The sequence below is a fragment of the Diceros bicornis genome, chromosome 15, assembly GCF_020826845.1.
Source record: "Diceros bicornis minor isolate mBicDic1 chromosome 15, mDicBic1.mat.cur, whole genome shotgun sequence".
Taxonomy (NCBI): domain Eukaryota; kingdom Metazoa; phylum Chordata; class Mammalia; order Perissodactyla; family Rhinocerotidae; genus Diceros; species Diceros bicornis.
In genome coordinates, this window is record NC_080754.1 from 34,083,149 (window position 1) to 34,089,148 (window position 6,000).

At 46.4% G+C, this 6,000-nt stretch overlaps 1 protein-coding gene across 2 annotated transcripts in view; it reads right to left on the reverse strand.

The window, feature by feature from the left end:
- Positions 1-5,242, reverse strand: part of IL1RAP (interleukin 1 receptor accessory protein) — a 130,778-nt gene extending 125,536 nt beyond the window's left edge. For both annotated transcript variants that reach the window (XM_058556116.1, XM_058556117.1), the window contains exon 1: positions 5,049-5,242. The gene's annotated coding sequence lies outside the window, so the exon portion shown is untranslated. The remainder of the gene's footprint in view (positions 1-5,048) is intronic.
- Positions 5,243-6,000: the final 758 nt, after the last annotated feature.

Below are 6,000 nucleotides of genomic sequence, written 5' to 3' on the forward strand. Positions count from 1 at the left end.
CGGGGCAGGATAAACCGTGCCTTCAGCTGCTTAGGTGCTAATCAGGAACTTGAACAAGAACACAAAGGGACATATTAATAGCCCACAGTAAAAAAAAAAAAAAAAATCCCAAAAGCATTTAAAGGGGTCCCACAGACTGGGAAGAATCAAGAAAGGATTTGAGCAGCATGTTTGGGAAGGAAAGAGGGAAAAAGGAGATAGCAGCTGAGGTGGTGTGGTGGGAGGGACATTTATGAATCTAGGGTTTACAAGGCCTCAGATTTTATGGAGTGGCGTCCAGTAAACATGGTATAGTAGACCAAGAGGCTTTGCGCTCGGGCACCCAAGTGTATCACCTTGGACAAGTCTGTAAGTCTCTCAGAGCCTCAGTTCTTTCATTTGTAAAGGGCAGACAGTAGTATATATCCGAGTTATTTTTATGCTTAAATGAAATGACAGAAGTACATGCACCAATGAATGCTGATTTCCCTTGCCCTCCTATGTTTGACTGGAAAATATATCTCTTGGCATAAAACAATAAGGGTATTTTCTCTTTATTCCTCCTTCCCCTTTTAGCCTTGACTTTTACAAAGAGATATGGTGATAGAATTTCAGAATATAAAGAAATTGGAAAGAAAAATAACACTGTATGGTAGAAGAACCTTCGAGATCATCTAGTCCAGCTCCCTCACATTTTAGGCCCAAAGGTAAAGAGACTTCTCTGTCATAGATGAGGTAATACCCAGATCAGAAGGACAGGATGGGGATGGGTGGGTCATCAGTCCTAGTTTGGGTCCTCAGTTCTAGTCCAGAGGCCCTACAACTTCCTAGCTCTAAAATGAAATGCATGGATGAGTCTCTGTATCGCTACTTGCTTTGTGACACAGGTCCTGCTACTTAACCTCTCTGAACCTTGGCTGCCTCAAAAAATACACAGGATTATTGCAAGGACTGAATGAGATGGTATATGTAAAACACTTAGTATAAACCTTGATGGAGTTCAGTAAAGGGTAGCTAGTAAATTTTGATTTTCACAATTGACAGACTAATAAATTGAAAGAATTGATAGCAGAAGAAAGAACTTGTGTTAATTAAATGTCTCCTATGAATAAGGTGCTAAGACAGGGGCCCAAGCTTCTAGGTGGGCTTCAGTGTTCCTGCTTCCTAGCTGAGGAGACTGAGGTGTATCTCAATATAATAACTTGGCTCAGGTAGCCGCCAGACTCTCAAACTGCCACAGCGGCTAGAGCTAGCCAGAATAAAGTCGGGCTAGAAGGAGGCCTCCTAACAACCCCATCAGTGTAAACCATGCATTCTCACTTTTAAAAGATGGAAAAAGAAAAAAAAAAAACTGAACAAATGAGTAGCTAACCTGAATTAATATCAGATACCAAATGTTCTGTAACCTTCCTGTTCTTTGGGGTTTTTATTCTCCTACAGAACAATTTCCAAAATGGGCAAAGAGCACAGTAGGTGGCTCTCTTTAATATTTCACTGGCAAGGCGACAGTGACTCACCAGATCCTACATCTGTGTCACCAGCAAAAGCCTGACAAAGTTGAGCAACAAATGAAACTATGTGTATGTTGGAGATAACCTTCATTTTTTCTTCTGCCTCCTCTGATTTCCTCTAGCTACATTCTGCTTTCTAACTGTGCCAGGTAAGACAACACTAACTGCCTACCTTTTGGCAAGAGGAAACATAAGCTTCCATATGCCAAAAGCAAGCAGCAAAACGTTTCTCCCAGAACTGCATTTGCAAGCCTGTCTGCACGCTGCAAAGTAGACAAACATGATGGCCTGTGGGGAGTCTCAATGGATAAATGGCCCCATTGCCTGGGCCATTTTTCTACATAAGCCTGCAGCCATCAGTTTCTACAGGGATGACAGAAACTCCAGACCAGTGATCAGCACTGCCAGAAAGCAGTGGTCTTTTCTGTAAATGCTGCTTCTGCAAACCGCTCTCTATATTCCAACCTTTACTCATGGAATTGGTGAAAGATATGAAAAATGCTATGGTCACTCATGGCATCTGTCCCTTGATCTTCTTACCACCTACGAATTAGCACAAGAATGGCAGAGGGAAGAAACTACTGAGAACAGGAAGGAAAACATGACATAATTCTGAACCTTAAATCTTCATAGTACCCTTCCTCCTAGGAATTGAAGATGTATTACATCAACACACGAGAGTAGGAAGGCTGCCCTAGAGATCATCACTTTGAAATTGCCTCTCCTGAGAGTCGGCCCCACTAAACTCTACAGAGTATGTTTAAGGATTATTCCCTTAGCAAGGAAATATCCTCTTTGGGACAGAAAGGATACCTGCAATCACCAGCCAAATAAGGTCAACCTAACAACTGAGGAAATTGTTAAAGATCTCACTGGAGAGGCGACAAGGTGTGATGGGAAAAGCCCTCAACTAGAAGTCAAAAAGTGTGAACTATATTCCCACGGCTGAAACTTAACTAACCACGTGATCCTTGGCAACCTCTCATTTCTCTGAGTTTCATTCAGTTTTCTTCTCAATAAATTGAGACCTTCTAAGAAGAGATATCATTTAACAAGCACCTATTCACTACATGTACTTTATATTATTCCACTAATGTAATCCTTACACAAATCCTTAGGGTAAGCATGTTTTTTTTTCCATTTTAGAATTGGATACAACAGAAGCCCTAAATGGTGAAATAAATTGCTTAGTATCACCCAGCTACATAGGAGTTAGAGCTGGAATTCAAATTTGACCACAAAACAAGTTTTTTCATACTTTATCATATCATTATATTATCCTTAAACTATTAATATGCCTGCCACATCCTTTTCTCAGGGCTATTGCAGGTAACAAAGAAGATAATATCTATGGAATACACTTTAGGAATTTTAAAGTTCTATGTGTATGTATGTATGGTTTTGGTAACTAATAATCTGGATAAGGAGGCGAGCAATAACTAGGTATCCTTTCTTTAAAGAGCCAGAATCAAAAAGAATTAGCTTTCAATCTCCCTTCCATCCCCTTGTTCTGACCTTATTTTGAACATTTTCCTTTTCCCGACAAGTCTCCCAGGCACGCGTTCAGATGTATCCTGGCCAGCTCATCACAATGCATGCACACGGAACAGGCTGACAAAAGTAAGTGATCCCATCCTCTGCAAATGATCCGTGCGGGAGGTATCAAAGCCGGCACCACCGAACTCTTCCCTTTTCTCAAGATGTATCACATCTCTCCCACGTACTAGTCAATACCACATGCAAATAGGATGGACTGCCCAGCAGGCAGCTAACTATAAATGCTGGACGCTCAATTCAAGGACTTACAGCATAGCCAGGAGATAATAGTAAATAATTGTACGGAGTCAATCAGAATAAAATCAATCGTCACGAGCAAGGTGGGTGTATATGAGGGACACCGTTTCATTTTAAAATACCAGTAAAGGAAGACTAGTGTGGGCACACGTGGGTGTCTGTGTTTAAATAAGGTAAGTTTGTGTCCAGAAGGGACTGAATTTAGCAGCATCACTGCATAATCCAAAAGAAATACATGAGAATTTTGTTGTTGTTTTCCTATACTAGCTGAAAAATATAAAGTTGCTAGTCTGACCTGAGACAGCAGGAATACAAGGCTTAGAACAGTCTGTAACATAGATGGAACTTCCAACTTCTCTTGTCTTCCTACCTCTCAACAAATTCAAGACCCTCTTAGCCAATAAAAGATGCCTCAGCTCACAGCTTCACAGACCTGAGGCTTGGCCTAAAAACTAGTAGGGATTAGCATCACTGAGAAACATTAATTTTATATTCCAAGTCAGGCATCTAGGATCAAAGTCACATGTAGACATCATTCAGAAAACACTATAAAAGAGCTGTTGAAACTCCACAACATTCCAGATTTTGTTTGTAAAAAGTCACTCTAAGGTAGTATGAAATCACCTTTCTGAAACCCATTGTCTCCAGGGTTACTACACAACAGTATTTACAATAGTTGCCATTGATCTCCAAATGACCAGCTCAGCCCAGGCACTGCGCTAAGCGTGTTATTTGAATCATCCCATTCCATCCTCCCAACTATCCTAAGGGCTCCTGTGACCATTATAATCTCCATTCTGCGCCTGGAAAAAAAACCGAGAATCAGAAAGATTGGATAGCTTGCCCAAGTTCACACAGCTAATACGCGGCAGAGCTGGAGTCAAAACCCGGTAAAACGTCCTCCTCAACCGGTAGCTGAGCGGAGGATCTGGGGAGCCCAGCAGCAAAACGCTTCAGAGGCGCCTTGGTTCACAATTTCACAACCAGAGAGGCAAGACAGGCTGGGAACTGGCTCTTAAAGGAAACGGCAGAAGTTTGCTTTTTCTGTTTGATTTTTCTCTTTAACTCAGCTTCCTTTTCGCTCCCAGCACTCAGAAGTGAGAGGGGCTGTGGCTCCGTTTAGTCAGCTATTCCTAAATGAGGGGCATCCTATCTCCCACAGGACCACCAGTTCCGCTTCCTCCCAGGCTGGAGAGAGAATTGTGAGTACCATACGAGGTCACCGGGCCCGGGGTCCCTCACCTCTCCAGTGACTCCACCAGAAGCCTGACGGACACCCTCGGCAGGGGCATCTTTCTGAGAAAGCAGGTCAGGGGAGGAGGGAGAGAAGCCGCAAGCAGCCTTAACCCAGACTGTCACAGCTCCAGGCTGGGAGCGACGTGATACCGAGTGGGCATGCTGGGACACAGTGCCCTCTTCTATCCTCGCTGCTCACAGCAGCGCTCTGGAGAAATCAAGGCGGGGGTACACCAGGGTAGATCCCTTAAAGGCCGGGGAGCTGGGTGCAGCGACGCGCAGCCGTCCCACAACTGCGTTACTTCCATCCCTACAAAGCAAAGATGGGGCTCTGAACAGTTGGGTTCGAGTCCTGGCCACAGGACTAACTAGCTGTGTGATCTATCCCAGCCGCCGCCTCGGTCTGTGCCTCAGTTTGCCCTTGTGGAAAATAAGACGGTTGAACGAGACGATCTCTAAGAATCCTTCTACCCTGAGACTCTGTGGATCTGTGATTCCTCCGAGCCCTCCTGGCAGCGCGAGACTCACCTTTCTTGGGAAGCAGAGCGGGCGCAGCGAAAGCGGCGGGGATGGGTGCAGGGTCGCCCAGCGCTGCTTCTTTCCGTGCGTCTGGCCAAAGCGGAGCCCCGGGGACCCTGATTCGGCCAGTCTTCCCCCAGTGAGCCTCTTACTTTCCGCCGCACTTTCTTTTTCCCCCTTTGGGGCTCCTCCCCCGGCGTGGCGCGATTGGCCGCGCCGCGCGGCTCCGGCTCCACCCGCCGCCTTGGCTCGGCCGCCACCCGCGCTCTGGGCTTCCCGGAGCCGCGGCCACGGGGCGGCACCGAGGGCAGCCCCACCCGCGGCGAGGAGGAGCCGCGCGGGGCCGGCCTGCGGGCCGACGCGAGGCTGCGCTCGGCCCCTTGGCGGCCTGCGACGGCCCGGGCTGGCTGGAGCGCGCAAGGAGAGGAGAGCGCTGGTCCTGCAGCTTGGCACGCTGCCAGGCGCTCTGGGCAGATACGCCCTCCGCTATACGACAGAGATGCATACATGCGCTCATTGCAAGATTCTGGTCTCACAGTCGAGACCGATGCCACCCTGCCTTTTCTTCCTGGCTCTGTGTATTTAGCTATCATGCTGCGCCAAGGCCGTGAATCAATTCAGGCTACAGGATTTGCGCGCCCACCATGTGCCAAGCACAGAGAACGACAGGAAGAAACACAGTCAAGCACGGAGGTCCGGAGCTCTTACTCTGCTACGAGTGACAGTCATCGGAAGAAACAACCGGTCATGACAGCAGGACTGCATGTGTATTTTCCACTGGTGTATACCCAGTGCCTGGCACAGTGCCTGCCACAGAGTGGGCACTCAGTATGTGTATACTGAATGAGTGAATGAATTAATTAATAGTTACAGAGAGAAACAATCTCAAAACAGTTATTCTTTTTCATTCATTCCCATTTCTCCAGGTTTCTGCAAGAGCCACCATGTGCCTTCTCCTTCT